At 35.5% G+C, this 24,252-nt stretch overlaps 1 long non-coding RNA gene across 1 annotated transcript; it reads left to right on the top strand.

Moving 5' to 3' along the window:
• Window positions 1-5,017: 5,017 nt before the first annotated feature.
• On the top strand, window positions 5,018-23,570 carry LOC127170004 (uncharacterized). The gene is made up of 5 exons (XR_007828303.1): window positions 5,018-5,184; window positions 15,122-15,170; window positions 19,300-19,517; window positions 20,833-21,425; window positions 22,846-23,570. It is a non-coding gene; the product is annotated as an uncharacterized LOC127170004 (long non-coding RNA).
• The last annotated feature ends 682 nt before the right edge of the window (window positions 23,571-24,252 follow it).

Here is a 24,252-nt window from a genome sequence, read left to right as displayed (position 1 = left end):
CCAGCCTGTTGTGGATAGTTGCTAGGGTGTTGCTAGACTGTTTCTTTGGTGTTGTGTGTAGTCGATGGGGTTGCTAGACTGTTTATTTTGTGTTTTGGGTGGTTTCTAGGGTGTTGCTAGATTGTTTCTTTGGTGCTGTGCATCTTTGGAGTTTCTAGCTGGTTTTTGGGGTGTTGTAGGTGGTTGCTAGGGTGTTGCTAGGCTGTTTCTTTGGTGCTGTGCATATTTGGAGTTTCTAGCTGGTTTCTGGGGTGTTGTAGGTGGTTGCTAGGGTGTTGCTAGGCTGTTTCTAGCATGTTGTGGATGGTTGCTAGGGTGTTGCTAGGCTGTTTCTTTGGTGTTGTGTGTAGTCGATGGGGTTGCTAGACTTCATTTTGGGTGGTTTCTACGGTGTTGCTAGACTGTTACTTTGGTCCAGTGCGTATTTGGAGTTTCTAGCTGGTTTCTGGGGTGTTGTAGGTGGTTGCTAGCGTGTTGCTAGGCTGTTTTTAGCATGCTGTGGATGGTTGCTGGGTTGGTGCTGGGTTGTTTCTTTGGTGTTACGTGTAGTTGATGGGGTTGCTACATGGTTTCTAAGTTGCTATGGCTTTGTTATGTTGTTTCTAGCATTTGTGTGTAGTTGATGGGGGTTGCTAAACTGTTTCTAGTGTGTTGTTGATGGTTTCTGTGCCATTACTAGACTCTTTCTTTGATGTTGTGTATACTTAGAGTTTATAGTTGGATTCTGGGGTGTTGTAAGTGGCTGCTAGGACATTGCTAGGCTGTTTCAATGGCATTGTGTGTAGTTTATGGGCATTACTAGACAGTTTCTAGCATGTTGTGGATGGTTGCTAGGGTAGAGTATAGTTTATGGGGGTTGCTAAACGGTTTCTAGGGTGTTGTTGGTGGCTGGTGTGGCATTGCTAGACTCTTTCTTTGGTGTTGTGTGTATTTAGAGTTTCTAGTTGGTTTCTGGTGTATTGTAGTTGTTTGCTAAGGCGTTGCTAGTCTGTTTCTAAGGCATTGTGTGTAGTTTTGGGGGTTGCTGTATTGTTTGTAGGGTGTTGTGGATGGTTGCTAGAGTGTTGCTAGGCTGTTTCTTTGGTGTTTTGTTTAGTTGATGGGGTTGCTAGACTGTTTCTTTTGTGTTTTGGGAGGCTTCTAAGGTGTTGCTAGGCTGTGTCTTTACATACTACGCATCCTATACGTGTTACGTGTAGTTGGTGGGGTTTCTAGATGGCTTCTAGGTTGCTAGTGCATGTCTAGGTTGTTTCTTTGATGTTATGTGTAGTTTATGGCGTTGCTAGACCATTACTTTTTTGGGTGGGGGGTGCGGTTTCTAGGGTGCAGCTAGGCTGTTTTTTTTTTTTTTTGCTGTTGTGTGTAGTCGATGGGGTTGCTAGACTGTTCATTTTGTGTTTTGGGTGGTTTCTAGGGTGTTGCTAGGCTATTTCTTTGGTGTTATGTATAATTGATGGGGTTTCTAGATGGTTTCTAGGTTGCTACGGCTTGCTAGGTTGTTTCTAGGGTTTTGTGTGTAGTTGATGGGGGTTGCTAAAATGTTTCTATGGTGTTGTTGGTGGTTTCTATGGCATTGCTAAACATGCCTTTAGTTTTGTATGTTGCTATTGCATTGCTATACATTTCTTTAGTGTTGTGTTTAATGTTTCTTGTATGCTTTAATTAGTTTATACATGATTGCTAGAGTGTTGTAGGTGGTTGCTATGGCTGCTAGGCTGTGTCTATGGTATTGTGCATGGTTCATGGGCGTTGCTAGGTTGTTTCTTGGTGTTGTGGGTGGTTACTAGGGCATTGGGTGTTTTGGTGTTTTGTGTATATGATAAAGTTTCTACATGGTTCCCAGGTGGTTGCTAGGGCATTGTTAGGCTGCTTCTAGGGTATTGTGTGTAGTTGATAGGGGGTTGCTAAACTATGGGGTGTTGTGTGTGTTTGCTAGGGCATTTTTAGGCTGTTTCTAGGACATTATGTGTAGTTTATGGGGGTTGCTAGACTGTTTCTAACATGTTGTGGATGGTTGCTAGGGTGTTGCTAGGGTGTTTTTGCTTTTGTATGTAGTTGTCGGGGTTTACTGTGTCTAGGGTGTTACCAGGGTGTTGTTAGGTGTTTATTGGGTGTTGTGGGTGGTTGCTAGGGTATTGTTAGGCTGCCTCTTTGGCATATTGTGTAGTTGATGGGGTTTCTAAATGGTTTTTAGGTTGCTAGGGCATTGCTAGGCCCTCTGTAGTGTTTCATGTGTAGTTGATTGGGGTTGACGGTGTGACGTCTTATTTGGAAATGTCCGGTGTTGTGACTGATCAGTTGTCATGCATTTTGGGGTCCAGCCCTCCTGATTCTGTTTAGCTGTTGTGTTGATGTGGATCACTTGTCTTGTGTTTGTAACTGGGCCGCATCTGTGAATGCACACTGGGCCAGCGTGTGTGTGTGCGCGCAAGGCCTCATTATCTGAACACCGAGCGCTGGGACACTGGCCTCTATCAGCAGCCCAGTCGCCCCCGGCAACTCTGCATCCCGACTGCCTCATCCACGCACACACACAGCCCGACGCCAAGTGAACTCTAGGTTTAGCATCGGGCCCAGGCAGATCTAGCGCCTCTTATTGTTTTCAGAACCCATGAGCGCAATGGGACCCAATTGGGGCCTCATTACTTTATTGTTTTGAGAGGGTTTGGATGCGATTTACACACAGAATATTTGAATAATTCCTAGTTTCTTTTAGTTTAGTTCCATTTCTTGGCCCGAGCTTTGTTTCACGACACTTTCTTCCAGTTCAGAAGAGTATTTGTTCGTTTATTTATGCGCAGCCTGCTTGTATCCATCCTATCAAACTTTTTGTAATATTAATGTCCTGAAAACTATCCCACCCGTCTCCCCCTCCTCACGATGTCAATTAATCTCTAATATTCACCGTGCCTCATTGAAACAAATGAGCGTCGTGTGTTTGTTATTGCCTCTAATGGCTTCCTAATGTGCTGGAGTCTGCCTACTTAATAACAAAGTATCAATATGGCCTCACTCAGTTATTAAGGCTTTTCATCATTTGCTGGACACTTGTTTAAAAGCACCTTGATTTGAACCGAATACACGGAATAATAGCACGCCGTGGCAATCATACATTAGGAGTCCTAATCAATAACGCCTCTGTTTGGCAGAGAAGAAGTCACGGATGAAGTTGTTGCGAGCATCTTAACAGGAGACGACAAAGACACAGTTTCAGCACATAATGACCCGGGCTGCATCGCACGTACTGGTAAAGCAAAGCCTGGGGGTTTATTAACATCTCGGACCCCTGTCAATCATGCGAAGGCCCGTCCCAGCGCCCAATTATCTTTGAAGCCGGGGCCTCGGGGTCTGGACGTGATCAATGAGTGCGCTCCGTCGTCGATACGGGTGCAGAAGAAGACCTATTGATCAGCCAACACTTGTGGACAGCCGCTGCGAGCCGGATAATGTCAGATTGAACCAGTGAGAAGGTGTGTGTGTGTGTGTGTGTGTGTGTGTGTGTGTACAGTACACAAGCCTATTTAGTCCTTATAGGTGTGTTTATGTTGTGCATTAAAAAGTGTTTCTTTTGTTGAAACTGAGGGCAGGTGCACAAATGGAAGGTACAGGTTTAGATTAGAATTGTATCTCTACAATGACTTGTAGTACAAGCAACGCAGTTTTTAGATTTTGTGATTTCATCAAACTCATAAACGATTAAACTTTGGAACTACAGAACTAACCAAGAAAACGTTAGAAAGTGCATGGATGCATAATTATGTGGTTGACTGTACAAAAGTGTTTACATTTGAGTTTTGTAATAAAGAGAGAGGAAGTCTTTATGCTCACCAAGGCTGCACTTATTGGATCAAAAATTCTGGAAAAACAGTAATATTGTGAAATTTATTTTAAAATGAAATTTATTCCTGTAATCAAAGCTGAATTTTTTCAGCATCATTACTTCATCTTCAGTGTCACATGATCTTCAAAAATCTTTTTAATATGCTGATTTACATTTCTGATTATTATCAATGTTGGAAAATAGTTATTTTTAGGATTTTTTGATTAATAGAAAGTTCAAAGAACAGCATTTATTTGAAATAGAAATCTTTTGTAACTTCATAAATGTCTTTAATGTCACTTTTGATCAGTTTGATTAATCCTTGTCAGCAGTAATGTCAGAATGACATAACATCATATGCAAACTATCAAAGCAAATTTATTTATAAAATTTATTGTAAAGAAAGATGCAAAATCACACTTTTCAACAAAACATTTAACAAAAAGACATTTGTGACCCTGGACCACAAAACCAGTCTTAAGTAGCAGATGTATTTGTAGCAATAGCCAAAAATACATTGTGTGGGTCAAAATGATCAATTTTTCTTTTATGCCAGAAATCATTAGAATATTAAGTATGTTCATGTTCCATGAAGACAATAAATATATCAAAACTTAATTTTTGATTAGTAATATGCATTGCTAAGAACTTCAATGGACAACTTTAAAGGCGTTTTTCTCAATATTTTGATTTTTTTGCACCATCAGATTCCAGATATTCAAACAGTTGTATCTCGGCCAAATGCTGCCATCAATGGAAAGCTTATTTATTCAGTTTTTAGATGATGTGTACATTTCAATTTCAAAAAATTGACCCTTATGACTGGTTTTGTGGTCCAGGGTCACATTTGTACGATTTAAAATGTTTGAGGTTAATGGATCATGTTTATAGTGAATGTCATTTTCTACACACCTGTAAGACACAGAATCTTCAAAAGTGAAGAAATGTGTCATTCCAGCAGCATCAGATGGAGTCATTTGATTTGATATTAAAATCATTGACATTTTTAAGTGTGACTCAAGTGTCCAAATGCATAATGGGGCCTCTGTGTTAAAAACTGTGATGTATGTGTGTGTGTGTTTTTATTAGGTGGCAGGTGGGCAGCGTCAGGGCCAGGGGAGGCAGTGGCACCGCGGTAAAGCCCTAAAGCCCCGTGGGACGCTGGGATCAGGAGGAGGGGTCACGATCCGTCCCGCCCGCACGCCTCACCGCTGCACCTCAGCAGGCCTGACATCCACGCTCAGGGGGGACGACCAACAACCCCCTTCAGAAATACAGCAGCCTGCACTGTAATTAAAGCCTGGCCCAGACGTGAGACCGCGGCTGACACAGCATGGGACGGAGCAGAGACCCAGCGGACTGATGTACATAAAACGAGTGCAAAACGAACAGACAGAAACAGACGCGCATGAGTAATGGACGCTGCCGCTGCACACTCGCCGTAAAAAAACACACTCACACATGCACGCGCACATGCCATCAAGATTAGGCAGAAAAACACACTTTCTCACTCTGACAGGTCTGAATATCAAAGTTCCTCCGAGTTAACTGAAAAACCACTCGCGCGGTCCCGCAGGAGCCCAATAAACTAACAGTTTTTCTTCGCGGCATGTACGCGCCGGTTCGCGTTCGCGTTGCACGTCGCCGCCTTCTCCAAATCTGTTTCCCATTCCGCGCGCGGGTCCCTCAGCTGGTCCGGTGTCTCAATTATGATGGATGATTATTACATCGAGATCGCTTTATGATGTATGCACTCGTTAAAACTAAAAGCCCGATCGTTGCGCTTGAGTAACCTTTCTGTACATCATTTTAAGTGTGAAACTAATAAAGCCGGCATTTTATTTGAAGGACAGGAAATTAGGACGCCTTGATTCGGCCCGGAGAACGGGTGCTCAGTAATCATAAGCTGCCAGACAGGAATTGTGTTTTTCTGACTGCCTTCAATGTGACTGGAATATTGGTCGCAGCTTGTTTAGAATCAGATGAGAGTTTTAAGAGAGATGTATGATGGGTTTGTGAATGCAATATATAGAAGCATTAGTCATTCGCATATTCTACTTTGAGCCTTGATTTTTTTTTTAACTCATGTTGTTTCAAACCTGCATGACTTTCTTTCTTGCACATATTTAAAGCACTGATAACACTTTACAATGAGGTCCAATTAGTTGATGCATTAAATGAAGTTAACTAACAATGAGCAAAGCATTAGTTATATAGTTATATTAGTTCTTATTAACCTTAATGAGCTAGTTAATAAAAATGCAACTTTTACAAGAAACATTCTTAACACTTGCACTAGGCTAACATTTGTTTTGAAGTCATAAATGTTTAAACAAAACATTCTTAAAGGGATAGTTCACCCAAAAATAAACATTTGATGTTATCCCAGGGCTTCCAGGATGTTGATGATTTTGTTTCTTCAGTAGAACACAAAGGAAAATTTTTAACTCAAACCTTTGCCGCCTGTCAGTCACACGCAGCTGTTGTGAATGCACTCAGGACAGTTGGACATTGCGGTGGATCAGAGGTAAAAAATTATATAAATACTGTTCAGTTTCTTGCAGAGACCGATTGTTTCATGTCTTAACACCTCAATGTATCGTCACAAGCCGCAGGGTTTAATTTGGTTTTGTCTGTGTATGTTTTTTTGACTCTCAAAGCCATGGGTCCCATTGGCTGCCATTATATGACTGAGAGGCTGCAACGGTTTGAGTTAAAAATCTTCGTTAGTGTTCTACTGAAGAAACAAAGTCGCCTTACAGTCAACCTACATCTTGGATGCCCTGGAGGTAAGCAGAAAAACATCTAAGTTTAATTTTAAGTTTAATCTCTTTAATGTGCATGGAACAATCCTTATAACTGTTAATATTTGGTATACGTTTTCATAATGTTGAGAAAAAACATTCTGAGAATAAGCCTTTTTAAACCTTAAACATTCTAATCACAACAAGAAAACTGGACATTTTAATGTTCTTAGAATATTAAAAATAAACATTCAAATAATGTATTTTGGGTAAAAAGAAGTTAGTAGAACATTGTAAGAAACATTTTAGAAACCTTGAAATAATGGTATATCACAACAAGAATGTTTTAACGTTCTTAAAATATTAAAAATAAATGTTCAAAGGACATTTTATCCTGGGTGAAACTGAAGTTAGTAGAATGTTGTAGGAAATGTTTTTCTACCTTTAAGTAACATTATAATCACTACAAGAAAGCATTTCAAAATAATGTTCCCACAATGTTTATATAACCTAAATTTGTTACCCGGGTAGGTCATTTTATCTCAGGTTCATTAAATAATATTAATGCAACACATGCACTTTTTAATAAGAGGGATCATACAAAATGTGTGTTATTTTTTATTTAGTACTAACCTGAATAAGATATTTCACATAATCAACGTTTTCGATACAGTCCACAAGAGAAAATAAAAGTTGAATTTATAAAATGATCCCATTCAAAAGTTTATATGCACTTGATTCTTAATAATGTGTTGTTACCTGAATAATCTACAGCTGTTTTTTTGTTTGTTTGATTGTTTTGTTTTGTTTAGTGATAGTTGTTCATGAGTCGCTTGTTTGTCCTGAACCGTTAAACTGCCTGTTGTTCTTCAGAAAAATCCTACAGGTCCCACAAATTCTTTGGTTTTTCAGCATTTCTGTGTATTTCAACGAATGTATGATTTTGAGATCCATCTTTTCACACAGAGGATAACTGAGGGACTCTTATGTAACTATTACAGAAGGTTCAAATGCTCACTGATGCTTTAGAAGGAAAAACAATGCATTAAGAGCCAAGGGTGTAAACTTTTGAATGAAATAACGATGTGTTCATGTTTATTATTTTGCTCAAATATTTTTATTCTTCCATTTAGTTCTGCGTTTCAGACGCTACAGAAGATACTTGCATGTTCCCCAGATAACAAAATAAGTTACATTTACCCTGATCTTCAAATTCAAAAATTTTTCCTCCCCTGGCTCTTAATGCATCGTGTTTCCTTCTGGAGCATCAGTGAGCGCTTGAACCATCTGTAATAGTTGCATATGAGTCCCTCAGTTGTTCTCAGTGTGAAAAGGTGGATCTTAAAGTCATACAGTCATTGTTGGAAAGGGTTTAAATGCACAAAAATGCTCAAAAACCAAAGAATCTGTGGGAACTGAAGAACAAACAAGGGACTCATGAACATCTATCACTACACAAAAAAACACAGCTGTGGATCATTTAGGTAACAGCACAGTACTAAGAATCAAGTGTACTGTATGTAACTTTTGAACGTGGTCATTTTTATGAAGTCAGCTATTATTTTCTCTTGTAGACTATATGTAAACATCTTTTTTGTGACAAGTCTTATTCAGGTCAGTAAAACATAACATGCATTTTGTATGATCCGTCTTAATTTGGTAAAATAATTCTGCAAGGTGTATGTAAACTTTTGACTTCAACTGTATTAGTTAATGTTGAAATTAATTAATACTAATAAATGTTTTAAAACTATTATCATTGTGTTCATGCAATGTAGTAGACTAAACAATAAATTCAGCCTAATCGTAGAGTGTTATCAACGCTAAGTCATGGGTTTGATTCCCATGCAGGGAATGCATTAACTAAATGTTGCATTGGATTAAAGCGTCTGCCAAATGCATAAATGTAAATGTGAAGACATGAGGACACATTGTGATTGGTTGTGATGTAGAAATGCCCTTGCTTAATCACTATTTGAATAACCAATTTCAACTGTTTCAAAGAAAGTCATGCTGATTTAAAACAACGCATGGGTGTGCAAACAAGTACAGATTTTTCATTTATGGCTTAAGGTTGTTTGTCGGTATAAGTTTGGATCTCTTTGTTCAGCGTCCATGTCGACTCGACTTCCTGCCCTCGCCGTAGCCAACAGGAAATGAAGCGATCTTCTGAGCTCTGATGCAAATGCTCCACGTCAATGATCTTAAATTAATCTCACAAGTTTCACATACTCAGCTGAGGGCAACATCTCCCCACCCTGCAGCCATCAGACACACACACACACACACAATACCCCCATGCTAGAAAAATTAATTAGCTGTTTGTCATCTAAAGCTGATCTCAGGGATTTTTGTTTTGGGGCTGGAGAGGCGGTAAGAGGGTGACCAGCATTACAATAGCAAATGCAGCTCCAATTAAGAGTCATCCCAGTATGTGTGTGTGTGTGTGTTAATACCTAAAACCTAAACATGATAAGAAAGTGTCTAGTTCATATTTCACCCCAAAATCAAAAAAGGGGAAAAAAAAATGGATATGCATTTTTTCATTTGTCACATTGTTTAACCTTAATACACAAAAAATATCTTATTACTGCCATGCAAAATAATTATATTCATGCAGATATTTTAAAACTTGTATTAAATTGTTTCCACAAAAATATGAGGCAGCAGAACTGTTTTCAACATTGATATTAATCAGAAATGTTTCTTGAGCAGCAAATCGACTGGAGTAATGATGCTGAACATTTTACAGTATATTTACATAGAATACAGTTATTTTAAATTGTTGTAATATTTCCAAATTTTACTGTATTTTTGATCAAATAAATGCAGCCTTGGTGAGCAGAAGACATTTATTTTTAAAAAGCAAATTACCGATCCCAAACTTTTGAATGGTGATGTATGTAAACTATAAAAAAAAAAGAAGAAGAAGAAGAAGATGATATAATTTTTTTGTTTGTTTGTTTTTTTTTTTGTTTTGTTTTTTCCTTTTGATTTTGAGGTGAAATGTGATCTGGATTGAGATTGCAGTATATTATTATAAAAGTCTCTTCTTTGCCATCACCACATCACTTCTAATGTTGTGGCATGAAAATGCCAGAGCTTATTAGTTGCTTCCAGACAGATATTCAGTGTGGTTTAAAGCTGTTGCTGTGGACACTTTCTAAGCAATTTCTAGTGTGATTCATGCACAAGAGAACTGCTTTACCTGCTGTAGATATATTGTGAAATCACAGTAATGCATGGCTAAAAAGTAAATAGCAACTGTTGCTGTCTGCCATATTATCTTAAGACTCAAAAATGATTAGTTTTTATGGTAAAATGTGTCTATGTGTGGCTACTAATGTAGTGATGAGTTAAATATAAATATAAATGCTTAACATAGAAAGCACATTATGTAGAAGTGGCTATAATAAACAAAATAGTTATATTACAGCAGTCAAGTCAGCTTTGAGAACTTTCCAACTTGTATAGTTTCAACAAATACTTGGAACCTGACAAAACAGCATGTTTTTGTGATGTTGTGCTTCATTCTATCCCACATAAGATGATAATGTTAATTATTTTATCACTTCTAGAGTGCATTTTAATATGAATGACAGTGTTTACAGAAATTTCTAGTTCCCATGGAGCTTTCTGTAATGCTTGCGAGACCTAGCAACAGTAACCAAGGATGCGGAGGTCTGCAAACATTCTCTTGGTAGATGTTTTCACACTTTCCGCTAAAACTCAGAAGGCTCAGATGGTTGTGGATGCAGTTATCCATTGTGGAGGGTCTCCTGCAGAACATCCATCCTGACAAATTGGCAGCACTTTTCGAATACGTATATTTTCTCTAGATTTATTGCATGCAAAAGGAGCGATGATAAAGCGCTCTGACTTGGCAGACAGCTCATCTTGGGAAGCGTGTAAGCTGTCAGATGAAGTTGTAATGGAGGAAGGCCTCTGCTGCTCAGGTTGATGTGCGTTCTCTCCCACACAGAGGCTGCCAGCCGCCCGGCGCTTTCCGCTGTTTTCTTTGTTGTGAGGCTGTATTCCCCTGGCCCAAGGGCTCATGGGTAACAGCTGAAGCTGTGGCGGAGGGGCCTTGCCAGCCTCAGGGCCCCTGCCACCCTCTCTCTCTCTCGATTTCTCTCTCTCTCTCACTCTTTCTATGTTACCCATATGGTCCGTCAAGCGCTAATTCCCTAGAGGCCTGTTAGCAGCACACAGCCCCAGTTCTGCCCCTCCTCCCTCACTCTCTCTCACTCACTCACTCTCTTTCCTCAACTCCTCTCACTCCACCACACAACAGCCTAGAATCCCCATGACTCTCCCTCCTGTAACAGCAGGACTGTGACGATAGATAGATAGATAGATAGATAGATAGATAGATAGATAGATAAAACAACAGAGGATAGATAGATAGATAGATAGATAGATAGAACAACAGAGGATAGATAGATAGATAGATAGATAGATAGATAGATAGATAGATAGATAGATAGAACAACAGAGGTTAGATAGATAGATAGATAGATAGAACAACGGATGAGATAGATAGATAGATAGATAGATAGAACAATAGAGGATAGATAGATAGATAGATAGATAGAACAACGGATGAGATAGATAGATAGATAGATAGATAGAACAACAGAGGATAGATAGATCGATAGATCGATAGATAGATAGATAGATAGATAGATAGATAGATAGATAGATAAACAACAGAGGATAGATAGATAGATAGATAGATAGATAGATAGATAGATAGATAGATAGATAGATAAAATGAACGGTATATCGATACAGCCAGATAGACAGATAGATAGATAGATAGATAGATAGATAGAACAACGGATGAGATAGATAGATAGATAGATAGATAGATAGAACAACAGAGGATAGATAGATCGATAGATCGATAGATAGATAGATAGATAGATAGATAAACAACAGAGGATAGATAGATCGATAGATCGATAGATAGATAGATAGATAGATAGATAGATAGATAGATAGATAGAACGAAGATAGATAGATAGATAGATCGATAGATCGATAGATAGATAGATAGATAGATAGATAGATAGAACAACGGATGAGATAGATAGATAGATAGATAGATAGATAGATAGAACAACAGAGATAGATAGATAGAACAACGGATGAGATAGATAGATAGATAGATAGATAGATAGATAGATAGGATAAACAACAGAGATAGATAGATAGATAGATAGATAGATAGATAGATAGATAGATAGATAGATAGATAGATAGATAGATAGATAAAATGAACGGTATATCGATACAGCCAGATAGACAGATAGATAGATAGATAGATAGATAGAACAACAGAGGATATAGATAGATCAACAGAAGATAAAGAAAGAAAGAATATACCTTTCCCATATACCTGATGTTTTGTTCCCATTATTTTATCCTCTTCCTGCACATTGTTTTCCTTTCATGCGCTGCTCCTTCTCTCTCTCCCTCTCTCTCCTTCTCTCCCTCCCTCTCTCTCTCTCTCTCTCTCTCTCTCCAGCCTTCATCTGTCTTCCATTTCTCCAGGCTCTCCTCTGTTATATGGTGTGGCGCAGTTAATACTTGAATTTATTGGTCCCATTAGATGAATGAATTATCTCCTTTTTCGTAGCACAGGAAACCCGGCAGACTGAAGCAGCTCTCAGGGCCGCAGGTACGGGACGCATCTGACTTTCCACAGCTGTCTGTCACCACACTTTAAAGGGATCGAACACCTCTAATCATGTGTTGTCCCTTCATTTCATAAAAGACGTGACACTCTGTGCATTTAAATGCACAAGCATGCATTATAGCTGTATCTCTCCCAGTGTCACTCATTTCAGCATGAACCATAATAACACACATCTTCATGTAATGTCACAGATGAGTGTTTTTTTTGTTTTGTGTGTTATGCTTATTAATTGTAATTATCATAGTTAATTCAATAGACTAAGAAACACAGGGAGCGATTGGTTTCTTCCTTAATCACTCATTTGCAGTGACGGCCCTTCAGGGTCCAGAGGGGCCGCTGTCTTTCTAAGTGTGATTTATTCCGGCTAAATGTGAACTCGTGTTTCTTCAAACTCTCTCCGGACCTCCCCTTTTAAAACTCAGCAGACTTCACGTCTTACATGACAGATGTGTATGTCCCTCTTTCTGTCGTGAACCTTGCACTTTTGTCACATTTACCTTAAGAGAGCTTAAATCTATCACTTGTGCATTATTCTTTGTCGTGTTTGTTGCTTGATTTTTAAAAAAGAAATAATTTAGTATCTATGATGGTGTTTGTCCAAACAAACATGGTTTTGTCATTGTCTATATCCAGAAACACAGACACTTTTAAAAATAATTACTTTGTACTTTCTGTAATCATTCAGCCATTAATTCTTTATTTCAGTACATTATTTTTATGTGAATTAGGAAATAAAATAACAGTCATAATTTTTTTTTTAATCTAAAGTCTTTTTAAAGTACTTCTGCATTGTTTAATCTGTACACTGACTTCAGTAAATAAATTGTTCATGATAAACTGATCAGAAACATGCACACACACATTGAGTACTAGCGCCCTCTATTGATCAGTAACATTAAACCAGTTCACTATCATCACTGCAGATCTACATTGTTCTCAGTACTATTTAATATTAATTACATGTCGATATAAATTATATTATACTTATTTGCTAAACAAGTTTTCGCTTAATTTGTTTTAAAAACAAAGGCTGGACATGCTGGACTTTCTCTAAGAATATTATCATACTTACAAAACAAGTAGCATAGTACTATCATGTGTTTTTGGACATGGCAATATGGAAATGCAGTGTTTTTATGTTTACATTGAAATGCAATGTTTTTATTTATTTATTTATTTATTTATTTATTTTATTCCAAAGTTTTGCAATGACCTGTTAAGGTTTTAAGTCACTAACATTTTTTAAGCACTTTCTACCCAGCCAAAAAAAAAAAAACAAAAAAAAAAACGTTTATTAATGTTCCCAGTAAGTTATGGAAGTTATGGAAATATTATTTCTGAATCTTCTCTGAACATTTAAAACGTTCTGTTTTGTTTTTTGTTTTTTTGTTTTTTTCTTAGTTATTTGTACATTAAAATTTATGTGAACCTTCCATTTTTTACTTTTCCAAATATACTGGAAACATTACTTTTGAATGTTCTGTAAATGTTCTGAAATGACTAGTAACATTTACAACATACATTTCAGATGTAATTCAGATGTAGTCACCGTAGCATCATTTGTACTGTACGGTATTGATGATGACTTCATATCACACTGATGTTTGTGTAAATCCTATGGTTGAGCTCTGGGTTGATGTTTGTATAGAGAAACACATTGAAAAAACATGTGCGTTTGTGTAGGATGAACCAAACAGGGCAAACGATAACCCCAACTGTGCCACAGAGCATCAAAGGTGTGTGTGTGTGTGTGTGTGTGTGTGGACCTGCTGTCAGATGGGTGAATTATTTATCAGCGTGTTCCGCCTCCAATCTGTTTCGGCGACAGGAATGGATACGTGTGTTAAAACAAACAGAAGTTCAGATTTGTTCATGTCTGTTGTCCACACAGACGCAGTTAAAGGGCTGTGATAGCGTGACGGGGGGGACGGGACCTTCACAGAGCTGGTCAACGCTGAACCACATCAAAGCCCGCCAGAGCGCATTAGTAAAGCAGGCCTGACCATCCACACAGCACAATCACTGCTGTCTTCTAGTGTTCTCTGTGTCTTACACACATCTTTTGTGCAGCTAATTTAGATTTTTAAATGTCCTTATACAGATAAACACACACAGCTGACAAAACGTTGTATGAATGTGTTGCTAACACTCTCTTTAAAATATCAAAATATTACTTCATTGTTTTCTGAACATTCTAAAAACATTTTTTTTAAATGGAATGGTTCTTAATCATTTTGCAAACATGTTATTTTTGAATGTTCTCTGAATGTTCTATAAGTAGCAACATTTAAAAAAAAAAAACATTCCGTGAAAGTTGAATGAGTAACATTTTTGAAAATGTTACAATGTTTATTGAACATTCTAAATGTTTAAAAATGGAACAGTCCATTCCAGCCATTTTTCAAAAATTATGGAAATGTTACTTTTAAATGTTCTCTGAACATTCTGTAGGTAGCAACATTTAAAAAATGTTAGACAGACATCCATGAGTTATGTATAAATAACATTTTTGTACTAATTTTGAGAAACCTAACTTAGGACAAATGTTGTATTAATGTTACTGGGAAAACGCTGGAGATGCATTTCCCAGTACAAATCGTTTCTGCATTTAAAAATTCCATAATCATTTTCTCTGTTTGTTCCAAGCCAAAAATTGAATTTGTATAAATGCAAGTGAGTTGGAAATGCTGCTTTTAGGTGAACAACATTTATTGTATAACTTCAGAGGATTTGAAATGTAGCACTTGTGTAGCTTTTATAGTCTTTTTGATTAATAATATGATGATTTTGCTCTATTATGGTATGTAATTGCGCACCATGAACATTCTGCTAAATGTTTCATTTTGTATTTTACAGAAGTCATACATGTTTGGACTGACACAAGATGAGGTGTGTTCCTTTAAATGTAAGTTTCTGCACTACAAATGCACTTGATTGCATGATGCTTGTTTATTTCGATATCATGTTCTCCCACAGTTCATGTGATATATTTCGGTGTTGTTCAGGGTTTAAATGTCACCTGTGCAGCCTGCGGCTCCGTTCAGATAGACGCTCACGGCCGCAGGTGTGTGGGACGGACTCCTATTCATGATTGATGTGTTGTAGGTGGGCTGACAGCGGCCCACCGTATGTCCTGTCATATGGCAGAGGTTTGGCGCTGGCTCGGCTGTAAAGATAAGAGCTGTCACTTTGAAATGGTTGAGGATTTCAGCCTGATGTCTTGATAACACACCTGTCTGGTGCTTTGTGAGGCCTGAGCAGGAGAGCTTGACAGTGTGGGCGATCTTACCTGCTCATAGCTTGTTTGTAATAAACAATTTTGTAATAAGAACAGCAGAAGCGACCCAAATGTAATGATTGTTTCCAAACAGGTTGTCAGCACCTGTCCCTGTGCTCTATTGGTCAATCAAACATTTAGCCCCGCCCCAAACTCTCTCTATTTCCTGAGTCAGAAGGCTGCTCAAAAAAACAAGTTAGAAAGTGTCAGTGTTACATGACATCAACATATGACTTGTTTATTTAACTAGTGACCTGTATTTGGATATGCATCAGCTGATAACTGTTTCTGATTGGCCAATTAACATTTGCCTTATATAGTGTCTATATATATGTGTGTGTGTGTGAATTTTCCATTTTTTCCAAATCATTCAAATATTACTTTTTAAAATTAAGTTATTACTTTTATTCAGTGTTAAGTCATTAAATTGATTATAAGAGACAGCTAAGACATTTATAATATTTTATAAGATTTCCATTTAAAATAAATGCTTTTGAATTTTCTATTCAATAAAAAAATCTATATAATAATAATAATAATAAACTTTATTTACACAAATATTGACAGTGTGACACTAATGACTGGAGTAATGATAAAAATTCAGCTTTGAATGGTAGGAATAAATTGCATTTTAAAATCTTTTAAAATAGAAACAGCAATTTTAAATTGTAATAATATTTCACAATATAACAGTTTTAACTGTATTTTAAATGCAGCCTTGGTAAGCAGAATAGACTTTTTTCGAAAACATAAAAAATTGCAATTATTCAAAAAGTCTGTACTGCCTCACTGATTACAGTCTCAGTATCGTCATCAACCTTTAAGACACTTAAGTAATTAAAGGAAAAAATGACACAGTTTACCTTTAAACTCAAAAGAGAGCCTTAAAAAACAACTAAGAATAAATAAATCATTTTTTGCAGTGTATCTATTGGAAAATGCATGCACCGATTGTCAGGTTAACATGTTCTTCATTTAAAAACATTTGCTCGTGCTGTGATTAAACATGCTGTTTTTCCCCTCATCCTGTCAGCGTCGAGTGATCTTCACAGCCTGTCATGTCCCGTGTGCCGAGATTTGATGGTTACCGGCTGGTTATTGGGTGTTTGACTGTAAGATCCGTCATTGGCTGACGTTTGACCTCCTGCTAACTTACTGGAGAGGAAGTCCAGCCCTGTGGAAATCCTTCGGCTCTGCGTCTTTGAAACTTTAGCACTCCGCTTCTCTCTGTTGTGTCTTTGAGTGGCGAATCCCTCCCAAAAAACTTTGCCTGTCATCAAGTGTCTCTCTCTCTTTTTCACATTCGCACACACACATTCACGTTTTTTCCTCTCTCTCTTTTTCTCTCTCTCTGCGTGGAGCTCCAGAGGAGCCTGCAGCTGGTCGGGGTTGAGCCCGTGTAGCGCTGCTCTCGGCTGGGCTGCGGCTCTGCGGGGGGCTGGGGAGGGGCTCTGGATCTCGCTGAAAGAGAAAAAGAAAGAGATCAAGGATAAAATGAAAAAGGAATCTGTGATCCCCACCAGCACCTCCCCCTTCCCCCACGGCCATTGCTTTTTTTTCTTCTACTTCTCTTACTTGGAGCCGTTTCTCTTTCAGTCTTCTTTACACTTTTAAGCAGACGCTCGCTGTTAGATTCGGTGTCAGGTGCACTCAGACCGTCGTGAAAGTGATTTAACAAGTGTATTGATTTCTGATTCATCACTGTTACAATCTACGCTGAAAAGACGCTGAATTCATTCGCCGAAAAATATGTTCTAAGAATGTTTTGCTAACATTCCCATTAGGTTATAAAAACATTGTTTTTGAATCTCTAGTTTTTTAAATATAACTTGTTTTATGTGAATGTCAGAGGAAACATTCATGGAATGTTCAGTTCTTGCAGACGTTACAGGAATGATACTTTTGAATGTTCTCTAAAACAAGTAGTTAACAGAATTTTGAACAAATATTCTATTAACGTTGACTTTGAGAGAACTTTATCAGAATGTTCTCTGTTAGTTTAAGTAATGCTGAATACAATTGTTACTTGAGTGTTGAAATCATACAGAGCTGAAGTGCAACTGCTGTTTCCCATTTTCACAATCTCATTGTTTTTACATTTCAGTCCCAAGTTTCCATTCCAGACAGTTATGTATTTACATTTAAGGCATTTAGCAGACGCTGTTATATTGAGTGACTTACAAAAGTGCTTTAGTGTTGCATGTGAGACCACCGTGATCAACAGATGGCAAGCATGTAATTTTCATTGCATTTAAGTGCATATGCTCAGACGGCGGCAGGAGTGAGCAGACGAGAGCGCAGACCTGAACGTTGCATCTCAAATACTCAAACAGTAAAGCATGATGCTAGAGTAGCAGTGCAAAGATCATGGGTTTGATTCCCTGGGAATGCATGAATGCATGATACCTTAAATTCATAAATGTACACCACCAGTCATTATGATTTTTAATGTTTTTGAAGGAATCACCAAGGCTGCATTTTTAATCAAAAATATTTAACATTGTTACAAAAATATTCTTATTATTTTCTTATTATTTTTATTATATTTTTATTTCTTTTCTAATTTTCATTAAATTCTGATTTTAGATTTTAAAAAATAATAATAATTAGTATTAATTTGATCAAAAATACAGTAAAAATTGTGAAATATTATTACAATTTAAAAGAAATAGAGAAATATATTTATATATTTGTTATTCTATATATATATAGAAATTGGTTCTTTTAGAGAGCAATAATTTTTCCACATTTTTGCTTTTTTTACTGTATTTTTCATTAAATAAATACAGCTTTGGTGAGCATAAGAGAGATGTTCAAAAACATTAAAAAGTCATGATGATTCCAAATTGTTGAGCAGTAGTGTACATGTTTTTGACTGTGGTTAGTATGTGGGTTGCATATGGTCAGTTTGACATAAATTGCTCATGATGGCTTGTTATTGGCATCCAGAATTCTTTTTGCATTAGAAATTAGCATTGCTTTCCTCAAAATATTTCCTGCATTCCCAGCAAGCTCCAAACCCACGTCAGCACGCCCCACAGTCTCCACAGGCCGAGCGTTTGGCAGTGGAATCTGGCAGCGATTTAACATTGTTATCAGTCCTTACGCTATTTACCTAATGCGTTTGCGTGTAATTGGATTACATGATCCCGCTTGTCAGCCCAGGTGTGTTGTGCATCTATTAAATGACTGACATTTTTATGTAGCTAAGCTGAAAGCGCTGAGCCTTTTTCGCTCTGAGTGAAATCAGGTGCTCGGCTCGATGTGTGAGGGGCCGTAAATGTGCAAGCGGTAATAACCTTCCCTCTCCTCCGTTTTCGCCTCCGCTCTCTCCATCCTGTCTCTTTTTTTCTTTCCGTTCCATTTGCAAGGTGTGATATTGCTTTAATTCAGCAGAAACATGTGGAGAGATCTGGAATATCTCCAGGGATTAGTGGAAGAGGGAAAAACTCAACTTTTCTCTCTCTCTTTCTGTTTCTGTCCGTTTTCTCGGCCGTTGCCAGACTCGGGCAGCTTGTGTTGTAGAGCAGCAGGGTCTGCTGGGAATGAATGTAGTTAGTGCGACCTTTGACCCCGAGAGCTGTTGACATGGAAGCCGGCCAAGAAGGGCTCTTACAGGACCCTTTTGTTAATCTCATTCATGGCTCGCCTTTGCAAAAAAACCTAGTTGTGTGTGTGAGGGGGGGCGGGGGTGTTGGCAGCTCTACTTGCTGGAATGTGCTCTCGCTCTCTCGCTCTCTCTCACTTTTTTTCCCAGGCTTATTTGGAAGAAATGGTGGGCCCACGACCAGCCCGGCTGCTTTAGCCCGGACCCTGCCCTTTCAGCTCAATCGACACTGACAGATCCCTGGCCTGAGATTGCCAACTGGCACACGGGAAGCGAATGAAAGAGTGATGGAGAAAGAGCGAGTCCGATTCGGACCGGGTCAGAGCGGAAAGTTGTCGTAATCCAAGTGCCCTTTGAACTCTGTCCAGGTGAAGCAACATGTGCAAGTCATATTTCACCCCAAATCGAGACATTGTATTTGGCATGAAGACATTTTTAGGACCAGTTGACATTATTTTTTGTTTAATAACAAAAATATTTAAAAATGTTAAAAAAAAAAAAATTATGTAAAATATTTTAATTAATTCTATTTAATAACAAATATATTTTATATGCCAGAAATGCTAAATAACATATTTAAAAATTGATTTAATACATTTTAAAATTAAATAAAAAATTAAATAACATTTATAAATAAAAATTTATTTAATTGCATTTTTTAAAAAATCATAATCAATAAAATTATTTAATCATAAATAATTACTAAATGAATGTGATTACTAAATTAACTTAATAACCAAACTCTGTCCTGCTAATTACCAGGTGAACCAGACATGTGCAAGTCATATTTCACCCCAAAATGAGACATTATATTTTGCATAATTTTTAGCACCGGTTGCTATTATTTTCTGTTTAATAACAAAAATATTTTGTGCTAAACAACACATTTAAACTGTTTTTATTTAATACATGTTAAAAAATTATATAAAATGTTTTAATTAATTTTATTTAATAACAAAATTATGTTATATGACAGAAATGCTAAATTACATATTGAAAAAGTTAATACATTTTAAAAATTAAACAAAAAATTTAATAACATTTATATATAAAATTGTTTTAATTTATTAAGAAATGCATTTAATTGCTTTTTTAATTCATAAATAATTAAGACTAATTTAAATAATTTAAAATATAAGTAAATAATTAAATTCACAAAAATAAATAATTAAATAATAATTAAAAAATGTTATTTAATACATTTAAAAAATTTAATTAACAAAAATAAAAAAATCATTTCAGTATAAAATGTTTTATTTTATACAAATATTAACTGCATTATTTAATATAATTCATAAATAAATACTAAATGAATGTGACTACTAAGTTAACTGAATAAATAAACTCCGTCCTGTCAGTTATATTGTAAAATGTAATTTATTCCTGTGATCTGAATTTTCATCATCATTACTCCAGACTTCAGTGTCACATGATCCTTCAGAAATCACTCTAATATGCTGATTTGCTGCTGAAGAAACATTTCTGATTATTATCAGTATTGAAAGCAGAATTTTTTTTGGAAACCATGATGCATTTTATTTTTCCAGAATCTTATAGGAATTCAAAAGAACAGCAAATCTATTGTAACATTATATGTCCTTACTGTCACTTTTGACCGATTTATTGCATCATTGCAAAATTACAATATTCATTTCTTTCTCTCTTTATTTTTTTCTATTCCAGTAATGAGTGTGAATCTATTTGGCTGCCGGTTTGGTCGCCAAAAGCAGCGAGTCCAGAGCTCATCGCTGTCGTGGCCTTGAGCGCGATACTTAACCTCCAGTTCCTCCAGAGGGACTGAACCTGTAATAAGTTCATGGCTCTTCTATGGTGAAATAATTATTTTCTATACTTTGAAATTGATCAGATATTCAAGTAAAGCAGTCAGCTCTATGGAGGTGCGCTATTAAGGGCTCATAATTACAGCTCTCAGGTTCAATCATGCACAAGTAACGCAAATAGCAAATGCAAACACACCATAGAGTGAATATCACGCTCCATTTGCTCTCACTGCGTCTTTATTCTTCACCTATAGAGTTATCCTCCTCTCACAGAATGACGGCACTGTGGTTTCACTCTGGTCCAGCTGAGTGAATTAACATGGTCCCAGGCTGCAGATTATATAGCAGGTTAACCACTGAAAGAGATGTGCACCGTTCAGGAAAAAATCAATCAAGATTAGCTTCTCCACCTCTCAATAGAGCACTGTGAACCTCCTCAGGGGGTTAAGCACCAATCCCAGAGCTGAGAGAGAGACGAGACCAAGAGACAATACGGTACGTAATCACTCATTATGTGTTTGATTAAATATTGAAGCCTTCTGTTTCTCTGCCTTCAACTGTATTTATATATTAATTCTGTCTGTCTCTTTCTTTTTCAGTTTCAAATCATTTTATCTGACATAAAATAGCACAGAAGTATCAGTATAAGTAACTCAATGCATTTTTTTTACTTTTTAAATATTTATTACTTGTTTATTTAATAATAAAAAAGATGTTATTTGCTAAAAATGCTAAATAACATATTTAAATGATTTTTAAATAATAATTTAAATTCAAAAATTCAAATATATTCTATTTTGCATGAGGAAATTTATATTTCTAGGACCATTTGACCTTTTTTTGATATTTAAGAACATGTGCTTGCTGTAATGTACCTAAATTATATTCAGTGTATAATAATAATAATATATTTATTATTTATCATATTAAATATTAAATATATTAATAATACATTTTTAAAGGTAAATAAAAAAAAATCACATTATTATTATTATTATGATTATTATTATTTAAAATATATAATACTTATAATTATAATATATTATTATTATTATTATTATTATTATTATTAATTATTATTATTATTATTATTTTCCATTTTTAAATAGTGAACTACTGTTTAAATGTTTGGGATCTAGTATCCATTTTTTTATGTTTTTGATTGCAGTGTCTGATGCTCACTAATTCTGCATTTATTTAATAGTATTTAACTTTTATTTATTTATTTATTTATTTAATACATACATTTTTATTTTACATAAAGTTAAATAAAAAATAAATTACATTAAAAAAATATATTAATTTATTAAAAATATTATAAATATTATTAGACAAAATGTATTAATTTTTTAAAAATATATTATTATTATTATTATTATTATTATTTATATTATATTATATTATATTATATTATATTATTATTATTATTATTATTATTATTATTATTATTATTAAATTAATTTAATTAATATGGGCATTTATTAGATATATAAAATATTATATTTATATTATAGTAAATTATAAAATATATTTTCTGGACATTATAGACATGCATTATTTAAATGCATGTAAAAATAATTCACAAATAATTACTAAACAAATGTACTTTAAAAATGTAATGGTATTCCTAATTTTTTTTAAAAAATGTAATTCAAATTCAAATGTTTTTTTCTCACACATGCAACCATAGTACAAAATCCTTTTTGTGACACAAGCCAGAACAGATTTATTAACATAAACCAGAAAGACAATTTATCTATGTATGTATAAGATGATAAGATGTAAAGAATATTCCATAATATCTGCATTGTTTGCCGACATATACGTCTTTCAGGCCTCTCCAAAGTCTTGCCAGAAATTCCAACATCTAAATCATCAATGATTTGTGATGATTCTCTATTATTTCTGTCTTCAGGGACTCACGCTCACAGGGCAGGTCTAAATCTTTCAGCCATCTCAGTCTTTAAATGAAAAGACACTACAAAGAGAATGAGTAACGCTGGAAATAAGAAGAATACACTCACCTGCAAATCAAAGGAATGAATAAATACAGTTTGGAGAGCGAGCGGCACGCCCCTCCCCTCCGTCAGCCCGGCCAACTGAGTCTGTTGCATGCTGGGATAGGGGAAGTGCCTGCCGGGGCTCCACAATGGCGGGCGGGTGGATTTCGGACCCTCCTCTTGTGTTGGTGTTGGCGGGGAGGCCTTCACAGTCTGCTCAGCACAGCTGGATCCCTCACAAACCTCCCTGACTCGGCTTCAGTCTGCAGCCTCTCTCCTCACTTCACAACGGAGAAACATGTTTATTTCTGAAGGCCCCCGGTGCCGTCTCGGCTTTTGTAGGCCAGACGTGAGTATCGCACCATCAGGATGGAGGACGGATGCTGTTGCTCAATCATCGTTCCTTCAAACAGCAGATTTATTTCTTGTTTATAATCAGTAACTCTCTGTGTTTGAGCATTAATACAGTGTGCTTGTGCTGGTGTAAAAAAGATCAATTCAGATCAGACTCTGAAAACTGTTTGGAAAGCTATTAGCAATAAACCACCCAGTTAATTTTTATTTTACATTCTTTATTAATGTACCAGGTTTCTAACCTTAAACAGTCTGCAGTTAATGTAATTAGGTGATTTGAAGAAATAATGATAATATTATACAGTAATAATAATAATAACAACAACAGTACTGAACAATAGTTATTATATTTTATTGGTATATTTAAATTGTTAATAATAATGTATTAATGTGGTTAATTAAATTGTTAATAATGTATTAATTATTTTGTATTATTATTATTATTATTATAATTATTAATATTATTATAATTAATAATAATAATAATAATAATAATATTATTATTATTATTAAAACATCCATTATTATTATTATTATTATTATTATTATTATAAATAATAATAATAATAATAATAATAATAATAATAATAATGGACTTTTAGCAATAATTGTTAATATTATTAATAATATTAACAACAACAACAACAATAATAATAATAACAATAACAATAATAATAATAATTTACATTAATATATTTATATTTATTTACTATAATAATTATACATATTAATAATATTATAAAATTATAATAATATTTAAATAAATAAATATAATAATAATTATATTTGATTAAAATAAAAAAATTCATTGTCATTATTAACGTGTTAATGCTGCTAATGAAATTAATAATGTATTAATTAGTTTATATTATTATTATTATTATTATTAAGAATACATGTCAAATAAAGAAAAATACATGAATAATAATAACAACAATAATAATTATGACTAAAATGTCCATTATTAT

Source organism: Labeo rohita, chromosome 8 (assembly GCF_022985175.1).
Source record: "Labeo rohita strain BAU-BD-2019 chromosome 8, IGBB_LRoh.1.0, whole genome shotgun sequence".
In the NCBI taxonomy this organism is placed as follows: Eukaryota; Metazoa; Chordata; class Actinopteri; order Cypriniformes; family Cyprinidae; genus Labeo; species Labeo rohita.
This window is presented reverse-complemented; position numbering and strand designations above follow the sequence as displayed.